Below are 26,332 nucleotides of genomic sequence, written 5' to 3' on the forward strand. Positions count from 1 at the left end.
CCACAATAATGTGCTGCATAGCTAAAAACTTATAAGGTCCCAGAAGCGAGACCGATTGCATTGCAAATGCTTGTTGTAACTTTCTTCACCAGTAAGGTATGTGATGGATTACTGTTCAACTATCCAAGAAGATTATTACTCCTGTAGTTTATCTGGATGGCCATATTATTACCTGATGTGAGAGGCAGCACCTCACACAAAGAATATCTCTGCAGTCTAGACAGTTATGAAAAGGAATTACCCTGTCTGGCAATCGTTTTTTAAAGTCGTCCCTAAACATTCTAGTTTCTTTCGAGGCTCAAGCTGATTCATTGACCAAGTAATTTATTTATTTATTTTGTTTTATAAAGCACAAACATGGTCATCACGGTATCAGAGCACTGTTCAGAGAGAGGGCTGCTAAGGATTGCAGTACATTAAGATCAAACTAGGATATGCAGTACATAATTCAACAAGCAAGGTGTAATACTGTAGGATACAGTATCAAATATGGGCAGATAAAAGCTTTGATATAGTTCTTTTATGCAACATGTGTTGAGTAATGATGTACACTTTAGACTTTTGCTACGGTGATGTAGAACTGGAATCTCCTACAGTCAGTCTCCTAGAGGCAATAGGACATCACCACATGTATGTGAATCTTGCTGGAGAAGCTGCAGGTTTGCTTTAGACCTGGGAGCCTGCTGTCCGGTGAGAAGAGAGTGTCTTGTCCTGCAGGAGCTGTCTTTCCAAGCTGGAGAAGCCCAGCTACTGGGTTCGGACAGACAAGCCGCCCAAAAGAAGCAGATTGTCAAGAGGGTGTGTCTGGAGCCGACATGAGTTAAAACAAGGTGCTCCTAGCCTCCCGGCCCGACCAAAAGCTATGGTCATATGCCTGCCAATCGACCAGAGCATCCGCTCCATTGACTACCACAAAGAAAGCACCAGAGCCTGTACTGACTCTGCAATTGCAATAGCCTGAGGATCTCGCTCCAGTACCACTGACCAGATCCCCTCAACCTGAGTGCTGCAACCACCTGTCCAGAGTCCCTTCACTGAGTCAATGCAATCTGCATGGGCCCGACACAGAGAAAAGGAGTTGAAACAGCCTGAGCAAACTCTGGTAACTGGGGGTATGCACCCTGAACATCGAATCCAGAATGTCCAGGGCAAAATATGCATTCCAAAATATTGAAAGGTACTTAACTATATGTAATGTAGTTAGCAGTCTAGTAGTCAGGGTGGGCGGAGCTAGCTGGGGCGAAGGGAAGAGGAGGAGTGTAGACAGGATGGGGTTAGTTAGAGTAGGGACAGGGACACAGAAGGAGGTAAAGAATAAAGCTCCTCTCTAAACTCATAATAATTGTCTGTCGTTATTCTGAAGACACGACAACTGGCGACGAGGGTGGGATTGGCATGCCCATTGCCCACAGAACCCTGCGAGAGTGTCCTGTCCCATGCAGTGTCCAGAAAAGAAGAACACTGCTGTGTGGAGCGGAGCTGCCGCCTAAAAAAGAGAGGCCAGCAGCAAGTGACCCTCTCCCCAAAGCCAGGAGATCGAGGAAGCCCAAAGGAACCGAGGGAACGAGCGCCCGAGCGTCCGAAGAAAAGAAACGCTCGTTCGCGCCAAAACGCATATCACGCGCACCGAAAGAACAGAAGTCGGGAGCCCACCCTGACTCTGCCTAGCACCCCAAAGTGGTGAAGAGTGCCCAAGGCGGGGGAAGCTGCCCCCAGAAGACCTGCTGGCAGGCGCCATCAAGCGCGGTGAAAGCGGAGCTCGAGACGGAGCTCGAATGGTCCCGGCATCGGAATCTCACTCCCGATGCGTGAGTTTTGGCACGCTATGGCCGAGTGAGCGCGGGACCTGGTGAAGCGAAGTGGGAGCCCACCCCAACCTCACCTGACTGTGGCAGCTGCTGAAGAATCCGAAATTTGGAGTGTGCTGCCCCTGAGATCGGCTGCCGGTGAGTCCTGAAGATAGAATGAATGGAAGTGAAGCCTCGTGAGAAATGAGAATTCAGTGACGGCGGCCATCTTGAAGTCAGGCAGCTTGTGGGACATCTTCTATGTGCAGATTGTAGGCGGCCATTTTAAAGTCAGGCATGGCAAATAGTCAGTGAGAAACGACACGCTCACGTTACGAAGAGGCATAGCAAGCCTTAACTAGCAAAGCCAAACAAGCACGAGCAAAACTAAATAAACATTGACCGAAGACGACCGTAATTGCCCATCCAAAGCTCTTGCGAACGAACAGCGACAGGTCAGTCGGAGTCAGGGAAAGGGGTGAGAAGCACGTGACGCCACGATGGTAACCCCAGATAACTCCCCACAGCGAAATGAAGTCAAGCCCACCATTGCGGGAGGGTCGCATCTGCGGGCCCCGGAACCTTTAACCCTGACCACCGGAGGGAGCATGGGCCCCAAGTGGCAAGAGTGGCTAGAAGACCTCGAAGATTACATTGAGGGATCTAAAGTAAAAGTAGACAAGGAAAAATTGATTGCCCTCCGCAACCTCGCAGGTCGAGAAATAAGTAAGATAATGAAGGATCTTCCCCCTGCTGATGCTGGAACCTATGACAAGGTGCGTGAGGCATTGAACAAAAAATTCCTCCACAAGAGAAATGTAGACTACGAACGTCACGCATTTCATCAAGCACGTCAAGGAAAGGATGAAGCAATGAGTGCATTCATCACCCGACTGCGGAGACTGTCGAGACACTGTGAATTTGACACCTTCTCAACAGATGCCGCCATTAAGTCACAAATTATAGATGGATGCCACTCAGAAACCCTCAAGAGGCGGCTGCTGAGAAAACCCCATGAACTAGATGAGATCGAAGAAATGACTCATGTCTATGATCAGGCCGAGGAGCATGCCACCACCATTGAAACGGGGCGCAATGTAAGTCATGAACAAGCGCATCGCGTCCAGGCCAAAGGCAGCAGCCGAAGGTACTCGCAGGAGAAGCAATGGAGACCGAGACCGTCATCTCGCCAACGGCGCCCGGACCACAGGAAGCGAGAACCTGGGCGAAGAGACCGGAGACTGGAAAGGACAAAAAGATGTTACAGGTGTGGATATGACTATCCTCATGTAGACACCTGTCCTGCCATGGGTCAGCGATGCAGGAAATGTGGGCGGTCAAACCACTTTGAAGCAATGTGTGGAGACTATCACAAGGAGAGGCGAAGCGAAACAGCGAGGTCGTCTTGTTCCGACACCAAAAAACACCACATAAGAGCTGTCCAAGGAAAGTCCACGTTGTCCTCAGGCTCGTCACACTCCAGCCGAGAATCGCGCAGATCTCGATGGGAGCGTAGATCACCATCCCGGGACTCCAGATCATCATCCAGAGATTCGGAATACACCGTAGAATACTTGAACACGATTGCAGATCCTGATCAACTCAAAAAATATCCACGCTTGGACATTAAAGTAGGGAACCATGACACTAAATTTGTGATGGACAGCGGAGCTTCGCTGAACTACATCCCGGTCACAGAATATGAGAAAATGATTCCTAAGCCCCCACTAACTTTTGCACCAGTCCGTGTTTTCACTTGGATGTCCAAAAAGCCACTCCCTTGTTTGGGGAAATTACCCACAACGCTCAAGCACGACAACATCACCATACCAGCGGTCATACATGTCATCAAAGGCCCAGAGGCCGACTGCTTACTTAGCCTCCCCACTGCGGAGCGTCTCCGTCTTGTTGAAATTCTATTCAAAGTCAGTGATAACCAGGACTGCGTCAGCAAGTTTCCCAAGCTGTTTCAAGGCCTGGGGAAATTGAAGGGATGCCAAATACGTCTGCACATCAATGAACAGATTAAACCTGTGGCACAGCACCCTCGACGTGTTCCATTCCACCTTCAAAATGCAGTCAAGGACGAACTTCAAGAACTCCTGTCTGCAGACATCATAGAGCGCACGGATGGTCCGGCCCCATGGGTATCGCCAGTGGTCATTGTACCAAAGAAAGGGACACCCAGCAAATTGAGACTGTGTGTTGATATGCGCCTACCCAACACTGCGATCGAAAGGGAGCGCCACGCTGGGCCGCATCTGAGCGACATGATCACTGCGTTGAACGGAGCAAAGGTGTTTTCAAAGCTGGATTTAAACAAAGGCTACCACCAGCTCGAATTGGACGTCAAATCCCGCTACATTACGACATTTGCAACTCACTTAGGACTTTTTAGGTACAAGAGACTAAGTTTTGGTGTCTCATCAGCCGCGGAAATTTTTCAGGAGGCAATCCGACAAATCATCCAACACATCCCCAACACTCTGAACTACAGCGACGACATCCTTGTGTATGGTTCCGATGTTCGTGAGCACGACATCGCGCTTGATCGCGTTTATCATGCCCTGTTGAATGCAAACCTGACATTGAACAGAGACAAGTGTGAGTTCCACCAAGCAACCTTGAAATTCTTTGGCCACATTTTCTCGGATGCAGGTATGAAGCCTGATCCGGATAAGATTGCGGCCCTGAACAACACCAAGAGCCCACAAGATGTCAGTGATTTGAGATCATTCTTGGGGATGGCCAGCTACTGTGCCCGCTACATCAGAGACTATGCGACCATCAGTCATCCCCTTCGCAACCTCACTAAACTCGGCCAACCGTTCGACTGGACCCCCCAGTGTGAACAGGCGTTCAGGGATATCAAGCGGGCAGTGGAATCGGCTGACAGCCTCTCGTACTTCAATCCTCGACGGAAGACTGTGATCACTGTGGACGCCAGCCCCGTTGGGTTGGGGGCCATTTTGGCACAATATGACAATGACTCTGACCAGAGACGCATCGTTGCCTATGCCAGTCGCAGTCTGTCTGATCCCGAAAAGGCGTATTCGCAACCTGAGAAGGAAAGTCTTGCGGTGGTGTGGGCATGTGAACATTTTCATGTCTTTGTTTACGGCAAGCACTTTACTTTGATCACCGATCATCAGGCGCTGGTCACCATCTACGGCAACCCTAGATCCAAAATGCCTCCAAGGATTGAGAGGTGGGGTCTCAGACTTCAGGAATACACATTTACCATTGTTCACAAACCCGGGAAGGCGGAGAACCCGGCTGACTATATGTCCCGCCACCCTCATGCATCGTCAGACTCCAAACCATCGATTGCTGTGGAGTACATCCATTTCGTGGCCGACCATGTGCTGCCACCCGCTATTCCCATGAAAGTCATTCGTGAGGTCACCACACAAGACGCTGTCTTGCAGAAGGTACTCCGTCGGATTCAGATCAATCGGTGGAGACATGACCCTCAAGAAGATGACATGGACCCGGCTGTCAAGCAAGAGATGCAAGCATTCCGGCACGTCTGTGATGAACTGTCGGTTACCACAGATGGAGTAATACTGCGAGGTCAACGGATTGTGATTCCTAGTCAACTACGGCAGGGAGTTATCAATCTGGCCCATGAAGGCCACAGGGGAGTAGTATCAACGAAGCGAGCTCTCCGGGAACGCGTGTGGTTTCCCCTCCTCGACCAGATGGTAGAGTCTACTCTGAAGGATTGCCATCTGTGCCAGTTGACCAACAAAGGTGATCCACCGGCCCCACTACAAATGACCACCCTGCCCAGTGGAGTGTGGCAAGAAATTGCCATGGACTTCTACGGACCGCTACAATCCGGAAAATATGTGGTAGCCATAATTGACGAATATTCACGATTTCCCATCGCACAATTCGTGTCATCCACAAGTGCCTCTAGCACTCTCAAAGTGTTAGATGAAGTGTTTGCAACATGGGGTGTCCCCAAAGAGGTGAAAACGGACAATGGACCCCCATTTAATGGGCACGAGTTCAGTGCGTTTGCAAAGCACCTGGACTTCAAGCACAGGAAAACTACACCTCTCTGGCCACAAGCGAATGGCACCATCGAAAGATTTATGGCTACGATCAAAAAGACATTTCAGCAAGCCACGGCTGACAAAAAAGGACCTGCAAGTAGCCCTCAACGAGGTCCTCAGAGCATATAGGACAACTCCTCATTCGACCACCGGAAAATGCCCGGCAACCCTCATGCTAGGGCGTCCGATGAGAAATCGCATCCCAACCTGGGAAGAGGCCCTGCGAGCAGTGTCACCAATCCGCAGCCATCAAGAGATGACAGTGACTGACAAATGCAATAAAGACAAAATGAAATCATATGCCAATGTCAAGAGGAGAGCAAGATCTCCATCCCTGCATGAAAGAGATTATGTCTTTGTCAGCGAGGTCGTCTCGTTCCGACACCAAAAAACACCACATAAGAGCTGTCCAAGAAAAGTCCACGTTGTCCTCAGGCTCCTCACACTCCAGCCGAGAATCGCGCAGATCTCGATGGGAGCGTAGATCACCATCCCGGGACTCCAGATCATCATCCAGAGATTCGGAATACACCGTAGAATACTTGAACATGATTGCAGATCCTGATCAACTCAAAAAATATCCATGCTTGGACATTAAAGTAGGGAACCATGACACTAAATTTGTGATGGACAGCGGAGCTTCGCTGAACTACATCCCGGTCACAGAATATGAGAAAATGATTCCTAAGCCCCCACTAACTTTTGCACCAGTCCGTGTTTTCACTTGGATGTCCAAAAAGCCACTCCCTTGTTTGGGGAAATTCCCCACAACGCTCAAGCACGACAACATCACCATACCAGCGGTCATACATGTCATCAAAGGCTCAGAGGCCGACTGCTTACTTAGCCTCCCCACTGCGGAGCGTCTCCGTCTTGTTGAAATTCTATTCAAAGTCAGTGATAACCAGGACTGCGTCAGCAAGTTTCCCAAGCTGTTTCAAGGCCTGGGGAAATTGAAGGGATGCCAAATACGTCTGCACATCAATGAACAGATTAAACCTGTGGCACAGCACCCTCGACGTGTTCCATTCCACCTTCAAAATGCAGTCGAGGCCGAACTTCAAGAACTCCTGTCTGCAGACATCATAGAGCGCACGGATGGTCCGGCCCCATGGGTATCGCCAGTGGTCATTGTACCAAAGAAAGGGACTCCCAGCAAAGTGAGACTGTGTGTTGATATGCGCCTACCCAACACTGCGATCGAAAGGGAGCGCCACGCTGGGCCGCAACTGAGCGACATGATCGCTGCGTTGAACGGAGCAAAGGTGTTTTTAAAGCTGGATTTAAACAAAGGCTACCACCAGCTCGAATTGGACGTCAAATCCCGCTACATTACGACATTTGTAACTCACTTAGGACTTTTTAGGTACAAGAGACTGAGTTTTGGTGTCTCATCAGCCGCGGAAATTTTTCAGGAGGCAATCCGACAAATCATCCAACACATCCCTAACACTCTGAACTACAGCGACGACATCCTTGTGTATGCTTCCGATGTTCGTGAGCACGACATCGCGCTTGATCGCGTTTGTCATGCCCTGTTGGATGCAAACCTGACATTGAACAGAGACAAGTGTAAGTTCCACCAAGCAACCTTGAAATTCTTTGGCCACATTTTCTCGGATGCAGGTATGAAGCCTGATCCGGATAAGATTGCGGCCCTGAACAACACCAAGAGCCCACAAGATGTCAGTGATTTGAGATCATTCTTGGGGATGGCCAGCTACTGTGCCCGCTACATCAGAGACTATGCAACCATCAGTCATCCCCTTCGCAACCTCACTAAACTCGGCCAACCGTTCGACTGGACCCCCCAGTATGAACAGGCGTTCAGGGATATCAAGCGGGCAGTGGAATCAGCTGACAGCCTCTCGTACTTCAATCCTCGACGGAAGACTGAGATCACTGTGGACGCCAGCCCCGTTGGGTTTGGGGCCATTTTGGCACAATATGACAATGACTCTGACCAGAGACGCATCGTTGCCTATGCCAGTCGCAGTCTGTCTGATCCCGAAAAGGCGTATTCACAACCTGAGAAGGAAAGTCTTGCGGTGGTTTGGGCATGTGAACATTTTCATGTCTTTGTTTACGGCAAGCACTTTACTTTGATCACCGATCATCAGGCGCTGGTCACCATCTACGGCAACCCTAGATCCAAAATGCCTCCAAGGATTGAGAGGTGGGGTCTCAGACTTCAGGAATACACATTTACCATTGTTCACAAACCCGGGAAGGCGGAGAACCCGGCTGACTATATGTCCCGCCACCCTCATGCATCGTCAGACTCCAAACCATCGATTGCTGTGGAGTACATCCATTTCGTGGCCGACCAGGTGCTGCCACCCGCTATTCCCATGAAAGTCATTCGTGAGGTCACCGCACAAGACGCTGTCTTGCAGAAGGTACTCCGTTGGATTCAGATCAATCGGTGGAGACATGACCCTCAAGAAGATGACATGGACCCGGCTGTCAAGCAAGAGATGCAAGCATTCCGGCACGTCTGTGATGAACTGTCGGTTACCACAGATGGAGTAATACTGCGAGGTCAACGGATTGTGATTCCTAGTCAACTACGGCAGGGAGTTATCAATCTGGCCCATGAAGGCCACAGGGGAGTAGTATCAACGAAGCGAGCTCTCCGGGAACGCGTGTGGTTTCCCCTCCTCGACCAGATGGTAGAGTCTACTCTGAAGGATTGCCATCTGTGCCAGTTGACCAACAAAGGTGATCCACCGGCCCCACTACAAATGACCACCCTGCCCAGTGGAGTGTGGCAAGAAATTGCCATGGACTTCTACGGACCGCTACAATCCGGAAAATATGTGGTAGCCATAATTGACGAATATTCACGATTTCCCATCGCACAATTCGTGTCATCCACAAGTGCCTCTAGCACTCTCAAAGTGTTAGATGAAGTGTTTGCAACATGGGGTGTCCCCAAAGAGGTGAAAACGGACAATGGACCCCCATTTAATGGGCACGAGTTCAGTGCGTTTGCAAAGCACCTGGACTTCAAGCACAGGAAAACTACACCTCTCTGGCCACAAGCGAATGGCACCATCGAAAGATTTATGGCTACGATCAAAAAGACATTTCAGCAAGCCACGGCTGACAAAAAAGGACCTGCAAGTAGCCCTCAACGAGGTCCTCAGAGCATATAGGACAACTCCTCATTCGACCACCGGAAAATGCCCGGCAACCCTCATGCTAGGGCGTCCGATGAGAAATCGCATCCCAACCTGGGAAGGGGCCTTGCGAGCAGTGTCACCAATCCGCAGCCATCAAGAGATGACAGTGACTGACAAATGCAATAAAGACAAAATGAAATCATATGCCGATGTCAAGAGGAGAGCAAGATCTCCATCCCTGCATGAAAGAGATTATGTCTTTGTCAAACAGGATCAACAAAGAAAGACTGACTGTCGATTCCGAGATGAACCTTTGCTGGTTACCCAACAGAAGGGCACCATGCTAACTGCGGAATCTGATCAACGACGAGTCACCAGGAACATATCACATTTTAAGAAGTGTCCTCGAGGCATGAAAGGACCTCTGATGAGCATGACTGACATACTCACACCCGAAGAGTCTGACCATGGTGACCAAGAGAGCAGAGGTCAGACAAGTGAACCCTTGTCTGGTGATCTCACTGGAGCCATGTCTTTGCGGCCCCGTCGTGATATCCAGCCGCCAAAGAGACTCATTGAAGAGATGGATTAAAACACTGTTTCTATTGTTTGTTAAGAAAGGGGGAGATGTAATGTAGTTAGCAGTCTAGTAGTCAGGGTGGGCGGAGCTAGCTGGGGCGAAGGGAAGAGGAGGAGTGTAGACAGGATGGGGTTAGTTAGAGTAGGGACAGGGACACAGAAGGAGGTAAAGAATAAAGCTCCTCTCTAAACTCATAATAATTGTCTGTCGTTATTCTGAAGACACAACACTATAGATTTTCAATATCTAACTCCACAGGTATATACCTGGGTGATACATATATAGTCAATGTATATAGATGTGAAGGTAGAAATAGTAGATTTATACTTCCCAAGATGTACTTACCTTTTGATATATTGTTTTTCAATCTTCTATCCACAATACTATTGTATGTCAATATTCTTGGGCTCGATATTCATTAGTACAACTGTGACTGCAAGTGTAACAACACACTCCATGTTGAGGAAAGCAGCACACCTGTGCTTTGAATCGGTGCACAGACATAATATCGACTCCAAAATATCGTTTGGACAGAATATCGAGTCAAAAATATCGTTTGGACAAAATATCGACAGGACAGAATATCGACAGCCAAAATATCGTTTTTAAGGTATGTGAAGTAATATCGGCTGTAAATAATATAGAAAGTGAAAATATGTAAGTATATAATATAGATAGTAAAAAAATTCGTTTTTATTTTTAGGGTTCAGGGTCAGTTTTGGGTTTTTGGGTAAAGGGGTATTTTTAGGGTTCAGGGTCAGTTTTCAGTTTTTGGGTAAAGGGGTATTTTTAGGGTTCAGGGTCAGTTTTCAGTTTTTGGGTAAAGGGGTATTTTTAGGGTTCAGGGTCAGTTTTCAGTTTTTGGGTAAAGGGGTATTTTTAGGGTTCAGGGTCAGTTTTCAGTTTTTGGGTAAAGGGGTATTTTTAGGGTTTAGGGTCAGTTTTCAGTTTTTGGGTAAAGGGGTATTTTTAGGGTTCAGGGTCAGTTTTGGGTTTTTGGGTAAAGGGGTATTTTTAGGGTTCAGGGTCAGTTTTCAGTTTTGGGGTATTATTTTATTATATTTTGTTACTATATATATATGTTTTAATAAATATAAAATAAAAAAATATTTATTTAACTTTCATTAATAATTTAATTATTATAAGTTAATTTAAGTAATTTTAAGTATCTTTTAGTAATTAATTATTAAAATAACAGGGGGCGAATTTGCACCAGATCAGCTATCGATTTTTTACCCAGGTCTAGAAATAAAGGTTTCAAGGGGGACGATAAAGGTAGCGAAACCATGTCTCTAATGAACTTATTTTCCGCCACTACTAAAGCTTTTGTATTTTCCGCCCCCCAAAGTTCTGAACCATAAACTGCCACTGCCAATGCTTTCCCTTCATAGACTGCCAGGGTAGGGGCTATGGGTCTACTAATGGATCGTCGCTGGTTCTTAAGAATTACTCCTGCAACCCTTTTGAGGTTTAAAACCATTTTAGCGATATGGGCAGACCAACTCAGATTATTACAAAGTCTTACTCCGAGGTAATCAAATTCTTCTACCACCTCCAGCGAGGTACCATTCAACAAGAGGTTTACCTTCCTGTGTTTCTTTTTAGTAGTTAGCACCATCAACTTTGTTTTTGAAGTATTTATTGACAACCCCCTATCTTTACAAAAGCTGCAAAAACGATCGAGCAATTTTTGCAAACCCATGGGGGATTTAGACATAAGAAGGGTATCGTCGGCAAAGAGGAGAGTGGGTGTTTTCTCTCCTGCAAGGACGGGGGCATCAGCAGGGTCCTCCCTCAAATGGTCTACCACCCCATTGATAAAGAGGGAGAACAAGGTTGGAGCCATCACACACCCTTGTCTCACTCCCCTATTTACCGGATTAATTTAATTTAACACTGTTTTTAGTAAATACGATATTTTTTTACAACTATATTTTTGTAAACGATATTTTTAACTCGATATTTTTGTACTTACCTGTTTGTAGATAGAAACTCGATATTTTGACTGTCGATATTTTGTCAACGATATTTTTGATGGTCGATATTCTGTCCCTCGATATTATTTCAGTGATCCCTTTGAATCCCCAAATGTGCTCCCTCATCCCCTGTGAGACATTGACCTTTAAGTTGGCTGTGCAGATCTTGGTGGAACTTTTAATGATAAATGCAACCTGCATAAATGATGCGCATAGTTAAAGACTACAGACTGACCTACGGCTCATAAAACAGAGGAAACCTACTCCACTTCATCATAGTGAGCCCCATGAATTGCATAGTGTGAATCCTGTAGTGGTACCTTTTCTCAATGTACCATATAACCTTTTGGTATGATGAAACGACTTTGGGTTTATTCGAAGAAAAGCACTGGGCTAGACCTTTACCTATTGTGGCTATTGTTTGATTGGTTGAGCTCTGAGCCTATGCTCCACACAATATCTCACTGAAAAGCCTTGACTGTCTGCTGTCACCACTCTAAGAGTTAAGTGCGGTAAGAGTGTACTTAGCCGACTTTGCAGCACAATAGTAAGACAGATCCCAGGACATCTGTAATAAAAGAATCCCAACAAATGCAGTTGAGGCCCAGTAATCCCGACTTCACCTCTACCACCACCCCCAACACATTAAACAGGATGCAAAGGATGATAGCCAATAATAATCACCTGGCCAAAGGTGATCAGAATGTTACAACGCTTTGGTTCCACTCAGTGTGATATGTTGCATGTCAGCCAATAGCTTTGACTTGCTTGCCCTGCTTCTCCACATGGCTGATGCTGCCTGGGCTATTCTTCAATTATTTACTGGCAACCACATTTGGTTGGCGTCAGAGCACTGAAGGTTGTGGATGCAGAGACAAATTAGCAGGAAACAGGAAGATGCTCTGCAAAACCTAAGGATGTAGAATCCACTAATACTTCAAGTAAAGGTGGAGCTTGCCAAGGATGTCCGCCATGATCTATAGCCCAAAAGATGACAAAACTTTTAAGAACAGACAAGCATCCTGAAAGCCAAGGGTGATGAGGACATCTAATCTTAAGTATCCCCTGCATCCTCAATTGCGCCTCCTAGGGGTGGCCATTTCGGATCACACTGGAATCGGTGGAGGTTCCGATTTACTTAGAGCTAAGTAGGCTTTGTATTGACACCCCAAAGGGTTCTTGCCAGTCGCCCAGGATCAGCTTTCTTTTCAAATAAATTGTGTTTTTTTTTAAAAAAGGGTGTAAACATTACTTGAAAGATGGGGAATATAAGTGGTTTTGACCCCTCTCAATTCTAGATGGGCAAAGGAGATTGATTAACATTACGGATGAGATGGGCAAAGTGGGTGAAGTTAAATAGCACATTCCTAGTCACTAAGGTATTTTTTTTGTAATTTAGTAACTTGATATGAAAGGATGCCGAGTTTTTCTTAAAGCTAAGTGGACCTTGCATTGACACCCCAAAGGGTTCGTCGCCTGAGATCAGCTTTCTTTTCAAATAAATTGTGTTTCTTTTAAAAATTGGAAACGAAAACAAGCTTGATGAACCGATGCAGACTCTGGCCACAGGCACGCTCTTTTCCCCACAGACTGTTCTACCTGGGTTTGTTTTCCCTAAATCAAACTTGACTTTTTACGTCGCAGTAAATGAATCCAAATGAAGCAAGGCGCTTTCTAAAAATGCATACATTTAATACCGACCAGTCTAAACAGGAGAAGCACTCGAGTGTTTTTATGCCAGAAAAAATACTACTGTAGATATAGCTTTTGCTCTTCCTCACCAACTGCATTAAAAAGAGCTTTATATGACTATCAAATGTGTGCATGCACTTCTCAGGCGTAGGAGATCTAAGCACTAGAATCACTGCCCCACAGGATAATAGTACTTAGCCTCATAGAAAGTGCTTAATTTGAGCCAGTAGTTGCTGGTGGGGCCCACTGGCACTCATGTTTGCAAGAGAGATGAAGAGAAAGACAGAAAACCAGTCACAAAGGGAGAAAGCAGGAACCTGCAAGAGTGAGATAAAGGGGCAAAGAGTGTCTGGTGGTGGCCTTAGGGCATGAGGTGGATTTGAGACTGCACAACCGTGGAATTCGGCACACTGACATTTAATAGCCACGGGCTTTGAAGCAGAGCTTTGGGCACCGAGACTTATTCTTTTACAAATTAAGCAGTGCACCCAGTACCAAAACCAGAGGCGGCCCGTGCAGGTAAAAGAGAGGTGGGGCAGTAGGGCAAGGTGGGGGGGTGGATTTCGACAGATGGCAGCGAGGAAAAATTAATTATTTATTTAACATTTCCCTCGTCATTGTTTGTTGAAATCCCCCTACCCGGCCCCACTGCTCTCATCTGCAAGGGGGGAGGCTGACCAAAACACAATACATGTAACAGATGATTGCAAAAGGAACCTGACTCCGGCATGTGGTGGCAATCCCCAAAACTATGTGGAAAGCCACTAGATGCAAAAATTGCAATATGGCTCTAGCAATAGCAGACATAAATCTCCATAATACAACATGATGATTTTTCAAGGCGGCCGTCACCATTGTAAAAGCATCGGCAGGCCAAGCCTCTTACCCACCCACACAGCTCTAAGAGATGGGACTCTTCCTTTCTGTTAAGTGGTTTGGGCTTTGTATGCCAAGAAGGATTGTTTTATTCAGCTGAAAAAACTGCTCCAGTGCATCAGAGCATCTTCCACATATAATTAATAGAACGTGCAGGTAAACACAAAAGCACATATCAAAGATTTCAGCATACAGCTCATCATATGAGAATAATTACATTAATAGTAGGACACAAGCAAACATGAAATAGAACAGGTACTATAGCCAAGTGTTTTAAGTGTTCTTGAAGAAGGATCGCCCAGTAGTAGTTTTTAAAACAGAAAGAATGGACCTGCAGGCCTGGACAGCAGCCACAACAGAGATATGCACTTGATAAAGGTGTCAAATCTGAGCATCATCTTTGGGTAATAAGTGGACGCCTAAGTGGAAATAGAAGTGACCAAGTCTGATGAATTTTCTTCAAAATGTTGGCAGTGTCAATCAAGAGGGAAACTTAACAGACTTTTTCAGGATCCAGTTGCTGACAGTCAATCCTTATGGACATGGCTTAACTTCCTCAAGGAATTAAAATGATGATGAGGATGAGGAGTTATTTCTAAAGCACTCTTGCCAACAAAAGCTTCCTGGTGCTGCAGAGTGGGGAACAAAAAATGCATTCCCCTGATCCTACATGCAAGATAGCCTAGCCTTTGCAGTTTTAAGGAATACGACAAAACCTGTAGTCAGGTGTAATTAGTGGGAATGGCATTGCCCAAAGCATAGCAGCACCCAGATCTGTCTCATGCTGCCAGGTGATCTGGGTTAGTTAGTTCAAGTTCAAGTTCAGGAATTTGTATAGCGCACTACTCACCCAGAGGGTCTCAAGGCGCTTGTGGGAGAGGGTGCATTATTTATCGAATAGCCAGGTTTTAAGTTCCTTTCTGAAGGTAATGTGGTTCTGTGTGAGACGGAGGTGAGTGGGGATAGAATTCCAGGTCTTGGCCGCCAGATAGGAGAAGGATCTTCCTCCCATGGTGGGTCTGTGGATGCGCGGAACTGCAGCGAACGCTTGATTGGAGGATCTAAGTTGGCGGGTGGGTGTGTAGAAGGACAGTCGTGTGTTGAGGCATTCAGGTCCTAGTTTGTAGAGGGCCTTGTGCGCGTGGGTGAGGAGACGGAACGTTATTCTCTTGTTGACGGGAAGCCAGTGGAGGTCTTTCAGGTGGCCAGTAATGTGAGCTTGACGAGGGATGTCCAATATGAGTCTGGCTGATGCATTTTGGATGCGTTGGAGCTTTTTCTGTAATTTGGCTGTGGTTCCTGCGTAGAGGGTGTTTCCATAGTCCAGTCGGCTAGTGACCAGTGCGTGGGTGACCGTCTTTCTTGTTTCGGTGGGGATCCAACGGAAGATTTTTTTGAGCATACGAAGTACGTTGAAGCAAGAGGATGAGATGGCGTTAACTTGTCTGGTCATCGAGAGGGTGGAGTCTAGGATGAAGCCTAGGTTGCGTGCGTGGTCTGTGGGTGTGGGTGCTGTGCCCAGTGCCGATGGCCTCCATGAGTTGTCCCAGGCAGAGGGGGAGGATCCTAGGATGAGAACTTCCGTTTTGTTTGAGTTAAGTTTTAGTCGGCTGTGTTCCATCCATTTGGCTACTTCTTTCATGCCTTCATGGAGATTGGTTTTGGCGGTGTTAGGGTCTTTGGTTAGGGAAAGGATAAGCTGGGTGTCATCAGAGTAGGAGATGATGTTGAGGTGTGTTGTCGCGCGATGGATGCGAGGGGACTCATGTAAACGTTGAAGAGGGTGGGACTGAGTGAAGATCCTTGTGGTACTCCGCAGATGACTTCCGTGGCCTTTGATACGAAAGGGGGAGGCTGACTCTCTGGGTTCTCCCGGCGAGGAACGAGATGATCCAGTCCAGGGCTTTTCCTTGTATTCCGACGTTGCTGAGGCGTTGTATGAGGGTGCTATGACAGACTGTGTCGAAGGCGGCGGAGAGGTCGAGTAGGATGAGGGCAACTGTTTCTCCGTTGTCCAGTAGTGTTCGAATGTCGTCTGTCACTGCAATGAGGGCGGTTTCGGTGCTGTGTTTGGCTCGGAAGCCGGACTGTGAAGAATCGAGGGAGTTGTTGGATTCAAGGAAGGCGGCGAGCTGGCTATTGACGGCTTTCTCAATGACTTTGGCAGGGAATGGGAGGAGGGAAATGGGGCGGTAGTTCTTGAGTTCAGAGGGGTCTGCTGTGGGTTTCTTTAGGAGGGCGCTGAGTTCGGCGTGTTTCCAGCTTTCTGGGAAGGTAGCGGAGTTGAATGAGCCGTTTATGACATCACGGAGATGAGGTGCGATGATGGAGTCTGCTTTGTTGAAGATGTGGTGGGGGCAGGGGTCTGTTGGCGAACCTGAATGGATGGAGTTCATTAGGCGGATGGTGTCTTGAGTGGTGATTGGGTTCCAGGTGCTAAGGTTGTTAGAGAGTGGTTCGTGTTCGGAGGTGGGTGGAGTGGACTGTACTTTTGAAATGTTTTTAAAGCTGTTATGTATGTCGGCGATTTTGTTGTAGAAGAAAGAGGATAATGAGTCGCAGAGGTCTTGGGAGGGAGTAATGTCGTTGGAGGCTGCGGTGGGGTTGGTAAATTCTTTGACGATGTTGAAAAGTTCCTTGCTGTTATGGGCGTTGTTGTCGAGACGATCCTTGAATGTTGATTTCTTGGTGGATCTGATCAGTTGGTGGTGTTTGCGGGTGGCAGCCTTGAAAGTGGTGAGGTTGTCAGTGGTTGGGTTTTTTCTCCATGTTTTTTCGAGAGTACGGCATAGTTTCTTGGATTTCCTAAGGTCATCGTTGAACCAGGGGGCCTTTTTGCTACCTTGTTTGGTCTGCTGGTTTTTCAAGGGTGCTAATTTTTTCAGCGCTGTGAGTGATCCATTGTTTGAGTTTAGTGGCGGCATCGTTTGGGTCCGATGAGAGGACGGGAGGGTTTTGGTTGAGCGATGTGAGGAGTTGGTCGGTGGTGATTTTGTTCCAGTTTCTTCGAGGAATAGGTTGTGGGGGGTTGTGAGTCGTGGTAGTGTTGTAACTGAAGTGAACACAGCTGTGGTCCGTCCAGTGGAGAGCTGTGGTATAATCGAAGGAGATGTGTTTGCAGGAGGTGAAGACAGAGTCGAGCGCATGTCCGGCTATATGGGTGGGGGTGTCAACAAGTTGTTTGAGTCCGAGATTGGCCAGGTTGTCCAGAAGGGTTGTGGTGTTGCTGTCGTTTTTCTTTTCCAGGTGGAAGTTGAAGTCTCCCAGTAGGATGTAGTTCTCGGAGGGGAGGGCATGTGGGCTGATGAAGTCAGTGATGTCTTCGCTGAATTGTTTACGGGTGCCTGGTGGTCTGTAGATGAGGGTGCCCCTAAGTGTGGTTCTGGGGTCGGTGTGGATCCGGAAGTGGAGGTGTTCGGCGGTTGCAAGGTTGTCGTCGGAGCTAGTCGTGATTTTGATGGTGTTCTTATGGACGATGGCGATGCCTCCTCCTGTTTGGTTGGTGCGGTCTTTTCGGATGATCTTGTAAGCGTCCGGGATGGCTATGGCGATGTCGGGTGCTGAAGAGGCGTGCATCCAGGTTTCTGTTAGGAAGGCGATGTGCGGTGACGCGGTGTCGAGTAGGTCCCAGAGTTCAGTAGCGTGTCTGTGGACCGAGCGGGTGTTCAGCAGGATGCACTTCAGGTGGTTAGAGTCTGCGCTGTCTTTGGAGGAAGATGATTTGGTGTGGGTCTTGATGCAGGCGAACTTGCAGTAGTGGCAGGTGAAGGGTCCGTGGGTACGTCCTGGGGCAGCTTTGAAGCATTGTGTTGTGTGTCCGGGGTTAAGGGCTAGGAGGGTTGCAGCGTCATACGTTATGTGGGAGGAGTGCGGGTTGCGGGGGGCAGGGGGTCTGGCGCTGGGCGCGGTCCAGGCGTGGACGGGCGTAGACGGGCTTACCTTTGGCGCGCCTTTGGCACGCATGGGGCGCGACCGCTGCGCGAGAAATCATCCGTCATATGTGGATAGTGGAAGGGGAGGGGCGAGGGAGGAGCAGCTGGGAGGCGGGAGGCGGGGCGGGGCGGTGATATGCTAATTAGAATGATTCAACAGGTTTAAAGGCGATGTGTAGCGATCTGGTGTACGATGCTAATTAAAGTATTTTATGCGTCTACAGTGCAGGCAGTGGGCTTGCAATAACGATACCCGTCTTGAATCAGGTCAGGGAGCAGCGTGAGGAGGAGCGACCGTGTCTGAGGAATCAGGACGGTCACAGAGGACTCGAGGAAGAGCGGAGCCTGACGAACTGTGGGAGGGAGGAGCAGCTGGGAGGCGGGAGGCGGGGTGGAGAGCCGGGGAGGGAAGGCAAAACAACAACAAACAAATCAAAATGGCAGTCAGCCAAAAGCGATGCAGGGTTGGGACACAATAATGGTAAAACGCTAATATAATGACACAGTCAGGCACACAGTGAAATAAAGGCAGCAGAAATAACAAGAGCGTTGCAGCGCGCTATGGGCGACTCGCGCTACGGTGATATGCTAATTAGAATGATTCAACAGGTTTAAAGGCGATGTGTAGCGATCTGGCGTACGATGCTAATTAAGGTATTTTATGCGTCTACAGTGCAGGCAGTGGGCTTGCAATAACGATACCCGTCTTGAATCAGGTCAGGGAGCAGCGTGAGGAGGAGCGACCGTGTCTGAGGAATCAGGACGGTCACAGAGGACTCGAGGAAGAGCGGAGCCTGACGAACTGTGGGAGAGAGGAGCAGCTGGGAGGCGGGAGGCGGGGTGGAGAGCCGGGGAGGGAAGGCAAAACAACAACAAACAAATCAAAATGGCAGTCAGCCAAAAGCGATGCAGGGTTGGGACACAATAATGGTAAAACGCTAATATAATGACACAGTCAGGCACACAGTGAAATAAAGGCAGCACAAATAACAAGAGCGTTGCAGTGCGCTATGGGCGACTCGCGCTACGGTGATATGCTAATTAGAATGATTCAACAGGTTTAAAGGCGATGTGTAGCGATCTGGAGTACAATGCTAATTAAGGTATTTTATGCGCCTACAGTGCAGGCAGTGGGCTTGCAATAACGATACCCGTCTTGAATCAGGTCAGGGAGCAGCGTGAGGAGGAGCGACCGTGTCTTAGGAATCAGGACGGTCAGTTAGGGTTAATAGGGTTAATAGTGAAAAAGAAATGTGCCAACACTCGGTACTGATGACAGATATTTCTTGTGTGGACCTCTCCTTTGATGCCCTAACATAAAAGTAACACAGAAAAATACCTGGACCCAATGGGCTCCCTGCTGATTTATACTGAAACTCAAGTCACTACTAGGACTTCGTCTCTTAAACTTGTATGTGGAGACAGCAAAGGAAGCAAAGCTCCAACTGGTCCTATGCCCGCCCTATGCCAAGCTACTATTGTATTAATTCCTAATCCAGACAGGCCCAAAAAATGTTTATGAGGTTTACAGAACCATCTCACTATTGAACACTGAAACGAAACTGCAAAATTCCTTGCATAAAGATTAGTTTATGCTGGGAAGGTTGACAATACTGAATCTTAGAAGACTACACAGCTCGCTGGATGGATGACACTCCTATAAAGATCTGAAGGTTGTGGTAAAAGTTAGTGGATTGTTTTCTGGTTTAGTCCCATTAGGAAGGGGCACAAGCAGGGCTTCCTACACTCTCCACTCCTCTGTGCATTATGTATAGAGGCTCTGGCAAAATGGGTCCAATTCCGCATGCACATACAGGGCTTCCTGGTAGTTGCTGGAGAGTTGGAAAAGATATCTCTATACACAAATTATATGCTATACTTTACCGATCCTGAGATATCTCTCCCGTCAGCCATGTCTGTTTCGCATTAATTTGAAAAGTACTCTGGATACAGAATAAACTGGAGTAGATCAGTGCTTTAGCTACTTAGTGTCTGGCCGCCAATGGGAGGTATATATCTTAATATTCAGGTGCCAACAGATGGCTTCAAATATCTTAGGATCGATGTGACCGGAGACAAGTCCTGGATCTTGGAGAAGAACCTAGAAAAAATCCTACAGAAGATTCAGGCTGGCGCAAAGAGATGGAGGGGACTTCCTCTGTCCTTTGCAGGGAGAGGGGCAATATTTAAGATGACTGTACGCCCGAAACTGCTATATATCATACATAACATTCCTTACTTTATTCAAAATTCCTATTTTGAGATTAGTAAAACTATTTATGGGTCTCTATGGAACTGAGGGATGCTTAGGATATCATCAGTGGCGTAACAAGACTTGAGGGGGGCCCGCCTTCAATGTACATGGAGGGGCCCCCCTTTGTCCTCAATCAGGAGCTTTCAGGCCAGGGTACTGTACTGAAGGTGCTCTCTCGAGTTCAGGGGGCACCCGCATTGTGTGGGCTGTGTGGGCCTATGTTACGCCACTGAATACATTACAGGCACTGCGGAGAGCGGTACACAACATGAGATTAACCCTCCTAAATGTCATGGCATACTGCTGGGCCTCACAACTGCAGTTAGGCAACAACTGGGGGTTTGTGTTGCGGGTAGACCCAGTGAAAAGGTTGGAAAAAAAACTAAATTAAGAAACCCACATATATACACTACATCTATGGAGAGTCCTTTAGGCGACAACTCCTGGAGCCCAGAATTGTAGCGCTGGAAGTCTAGGACACTACCAAACAATTTGTGGGCTTGCAAGGGAAAAAAACCAGACAAACCCCATTATGGCAAAGCCCTGTGTTGAGAGAGGCGGGAAAACTGAAGGGTTTCAAACCAAGGGACCTGATAGGAATATCCACAATAGAAGATGTGACAAGGGGAGAAGGGATAACACTGTTTGAAAAACTACAGAAAGAATTTGAATTAAATCCCAGTTGATGTCTCAGATATAGAATCCATTGATCAGAAATTCAGGAGGATAAATCACAATACTACTAATAATTCTGGGCTAGCCCCTCAGTTTAAAGAAAAAACTACAGAAGGATCTAATGGTATCCATAAGCACTATGAACTTGAACCATCCAGCATACCGTCCCCCAGGCCTGCAGCCACCCTACAAAAGCTCCATCTCTCTCCTCCCTCACGAAGGAGCTAGAAAGTCTCAATGCCATTCAGATAAGATAGCTAGGGAAATGCAACACGCCATTAGGAACGTGAAGAATATTTTACTTCTCTCAGAAAGCTATCTCTCCAAAATTTCTCATATTAAAAAATCTGTTCACACATCCCACAATAAGCTTAACACTACCCTTCTGCCTCTGTCTTACAGGATTTACCGTCCATGTAATTTCCTTAGATACCTGAGAGACAGTGAAACACAATCTTTACTGCTATCTTACGAGTCGACATCCTGTCTCCCCCGCTAAGACAATTGATCAGGTAATTAAGATTCTCCCAATTAATGTAAACAGAATAACACAATCTAATCACAGGATGCTAAACATCAGCAACCTAAAAGAAATAATGCTAATCCGCGTGGGGCATGACATTAGCCCCCCAAAATCATTTTCCTGCCTACTACTAAGTTGCCGCTCAGCATTAAAACATGCTGCTGACATTTCTGACCTAATCTTGAACCAGGACATCGACCTGGCTATTCTTATGGACTTGTGGCTCTCTGAATCGTCTTCCCCAAGCCTTGATTTACTTGTTCCCCCAAACTACAACATTGCAAGACTAGACAGGCTAAACAAAACAGGAGGAGGGGTGGTCTGTATCCACAGATTAGACATCCTCATCTAAAACATTCTCGCTGACCCATTGGATTCATGTGAATACCTCAGGCTCTCATTACGATTTACAGACAATCAACTCTATAAAATACACACGTTCTACCACCCCCAGGTAAAAACTTAATTTTCATAGACCAACTAATGGAAATTATAACAGCAAATTCAAAACCTCACTTGTTAAAGAATTCCCACCTGACCATGCACTAGTCCTAGCTTGTGCCCTTCCAACCCATTCTAAAGGCGCTTTGTTAGATTGGATAATCTCCAAAGAAAACGTGGTTGAATCAAATTCAATTGTTCTTTGTGATTGGCCAGATCACCACATCATCACTTTTCAAATACTATCTAGAAAGAATAGAACAGCCTCATAATTAGTCAAACCCAAGCAGTGGGATAGAGACACTGAGGGCCTGAACATGGAGAGTCTGACAGCACGTTGCAAGAGTGAACTTCAACCTCCTCCTGAACTGGCAGACGTCAGCGAGCTTACAGATCATTACAATCTTATGATGTCTAAACTAATTGATAATATAGCCCCTCTAAAACTTGAAAGAATACATGTTAAGGATAAAAACCCATGGTTCAATGGTTCTCTTAATGAAGAAAGACAGAAACTCAGACTAACTGGAACAGAATTGGAGACAACACCGATCATACCCACATCTAAAACAATTAAGAAAGACCAGAAAAGCCTATATTAAAAGCGTACTTAATTAAAAAAAAGATTTTTTTTTGAAGTGAACTCGATAACTAAAAGAACAGACCAAGAACGCTTTATAAACTGCTAAAAGATCAATCAAACAAATTGGCAAAATCCTCCCTCCTAACATCTATATCGGATTAGAGCTCAGAAGACTTTTCCTCATTCTTTACAGCTAAAGCCAGCTCACTTGAGAGAGAACTCAAGATTACCGCTGACAAAGCCTTGAATCTAAGGAGTACACTGGTGGAGCATCCAGCACAACCTGCACAAACAATGCCTAAAAATAATGTTCATTGGTCAACCTTCAAACTTTCCGACCAAAATGACATTGCCAAAGCCATACTAACTTTGAAACCGAACAACCATTACAATGCTCCTCTTCCAGCAAAATGTTGGCTTACAATCAACCAAAGGTCATCCCACTTTGATCCCACTTTGATAATCAATGCTTCGCTAGACCAAGGATCCTTTCCGGACTGTCTAAAAACTGGCCAGGTCATCCCTCTATTGGAAAAAAAACTACTGAGAACTCTTTGGACCCTAACAGCTTTTGTCCGGTAACAAACATTCCCTTACTAGCCAAAGTACTAGCAAAATGCACTCAACAACAATTGGGCCAACACTTAACTGAAGTTAAGCTACTCAACGATTGCCAATCGTGGTTCAGACAAGATCATAGTACGGAAACAGCTATTCTGAACATAGTAGATGACGCTCATCTTGCTCTAGACGGTCACAAAACCTGACTCCCTGTCCAGCTAGACTTATCATCTGCATTTGACACCGTAAATCATGCCAAACTATTAGACCGTCTGGAGAACAGGATGGACTTATCGGAAACAGCCTTAAAATGGTTTTATTCCTTCTTAGAGAACAGATGTCAGAGATTCCTGGTGAACACAAGCTATCCCCGCTATCCCGATTCAAATTGGAGTTCTACAAGGATCAACTCTATCTTCTTCCCTTTTCAATCTGTACATCGAACCATAAACAGAAGTATTACAGCAGGCTAACATTTCCTTCCACGTGTATGCAGATGATACTCAGCTGTATATGAAGATTATATCACTGGAAGAGATCAGCATAATGAACTATGCTCTACTGAAGACCATTCAATAGCTATCTTGCAATCATCTCAAGCTCAACTCGCAGAAAACTGAATTCCTTCTGACCTCCCCTCCTAAAAGTTACCCCAGGGTTAAGGAATGGACCAAGATGATCACTGAGCTAAACGGCTCCCTGTTTCTGGTTGATTCAACTAAGTCTCTAGGAATCACGCTGGATATGGAATTAAACACGTGTACCCACATCAACACAATGGCTAAAAGTGCCCGCTTCCATCTGAGCTATCTTAGAAAATTGGTGCTGTTTATTGATACAGATGACCTGAAAATGGCAGTCCATGTGCTGGTCATATCAAGAATCGAGTATTGTTGCACAGCTCTATCAGGTCTTCCTAGGATTTTAACTGCTCCCCTAAAAGCTTGTCCCAATGCAGCAGCTAGACTTATAACGAACTCTAAAAAATTTGACCATATCACGCCACATCTGAAAGCCCTCAATTGGCTACCGTACGAGGCAAGAATACAGCTAAAGATTGCATGTACTACACACATGGCACTACACCATACTACTCCAGGTTAACCTTGCCCAGAAAGTCATGTTGTCTGGAGGTAGCAGATCCTCTAGGGATGCCGGAGAGTTTTTACTGAAACCAGCTTTCTTCTGGAAGAAGAGAACTCATGATAGAGTGTTCGTGGGAGCTGCACCAAGAATGTGGAACTCACTACCACAGAATATTAGAAGGATCACCTACGCTCCTCGATTCAAGGAGACTAAGTCCTTTCTTATGATTAAATTCCTCCCATAACGAACAGCGCTTAATTCGAGAGCTCTGTACAAGACCCACTGACAATCCTTTGTTCTTCAACATACAATCATTCAAGCAGGCTACTGTAAGCAGGTTTAGGGGCTTGCTCTTTACAGAACAGGGAAACTGGGGACTGTGCAAGCCAGTGTGCCTTCACTGATTGGGCTTTACAGTATAAAATCAGCGCAGTTGAATCTTTAAGGGCCTACTCCTGTCAATCGGGATGAGGTCTAAGGACAGGTACCATGATCATCCAAATCCATTTTATTTTACCTGTCATGCAATACTATAACCATTGTGGATACCTAATAATTTTCAGTAGTCGTTTTATTTTGTTATTTAAGTGTGTCTTGACTTTTATTACGATTATTCTAGTTGGTGTCTAGTAATATAATATTGTGTGTTATTTGTAAGTTTTAGCATATGCCACTGTTATAGGATTACCTGTTGGTGTCAGATGTGATGTAGTAGTCACCTATATAGGTGTCACCCAGGCGCGCGGACATCAGTTTCTTTTCACCACTTTCCATGACAAAAGCACAGAGCAATGAATTAAACTGGCCAGTGTGTGTCCAAACTAGGGCCTTGAAAAGAGAATCAACCCTAGCTCTAAAAATGTCTCAGCAGAGAGGGGAGGCATGGGTAGGTCTGTAAGGTATCTGCAGCTAGATATTGTCTCTACCAGATAATGCGTTGCCAAAGATAAGTAACTTGTTCATCTGATAGACACTTCTGGCAGATTCCTTACCTTTGAATAGATTCCCATGCCATACCATCCAGGCGGTGGGCTGTGGACAAATTACTAGACTAAACTGGTGAAATACCCATCCCTACGGACCTCACTGTCCAGCCAGTAGTCTTTAGCAAATGTGTGCAGGGAAGCCCACGTTGTTGCCTAACAGATGTGCAGGGCTGGCACCCCATGAGCTCACGCCATGGTCTTAGCCTTTCATCTGGTGGAATGTGCCCATAAGCCCTCTGGAGGCTGCTTTTTAGTCATCTGATAGACACTTCTGGCAGATTCCTTACCTTTGAATACATTCCCATGCCATACCATCCAGGCGGTGGGCTGTGGACAAATTACTAGACTAAACTGGTGAAATACCCATCCCTACGGACCTCACTGTCCAGGCAGTAGTCTTTAGCAAATGTGTGCAGGGAAGCCCACGTTGTTGCCTAACAGATGTGCAGGGCTGGCACCCCATGAGCTCACGCCATGCTCTTAGCCTTTCATCTGGTGGAATGTGCCCATAAGCCCTCTGGAGGCTGCTTTTTAGTCATCTGATAGACACTTCTGGCAGATTCCTTACCTTTGAATAGATTCCCATGCCATACCATCCAGGCGGTGGGCTGTGGACAAATTACTAGACTAAACTGGTGAAATACCCATCCCTACGGACCTCACTGTCCAGGCAGTAGTCTTTAGCAAATGTGTGCAGGGAAGCCCACGTTGTTGCCTAACAGATGTGCAGGGCTGGCACCCCATGAGCTCACGCCATGGTCTTAGCCTTTCATCTGGTGGAATTTGCCCATAAGCCCTCTGGAGGCTGCTTTTTAGCCATGGGATAGCAGATCATTATACAGAGAATGACCCAATGTGAAATGGACCATTTCTGTACAGCCCAACCTTTTTTTAGTTCCTACATAGCCCATGAACAGTTGGTTGTCCACACAGAACTGCAGTCAAGGAAGAACGACAACGCTCTTTTTGGATTCAGACGATGGAGTCGCTCTTCTTCTTCAGAGGGATGTGGAGGACCATAAAAGGTGGGTAGTGTAACCGATTGACCCAAATGAAATGTGGTCACTACTTAGGTAGGAAAGAGGCCCGGTGCGAAGCACCAACTTATCCAGAAATATAGATCGAGAGGCTTGGATGGTAAAGCCTGCAGCTCACTCACCCACTGGACAGACGATATTGCCACTAGAAATGCTG

The sequence above is a fragment of the Lissotriton helveticus genome, chromosome 9 (assembly GCF_964261635.1).
Source record: "Lissotriton helveticus chromosome 9, aLisHel1.1, whole genome shotgun sequence".
Taxonomy (NCBI): Eukaryota; Metazoa; Chordata; class Amphibia; order Caudata; family Salamandridae; genus Lissotriton; species Lissotriton helveticus.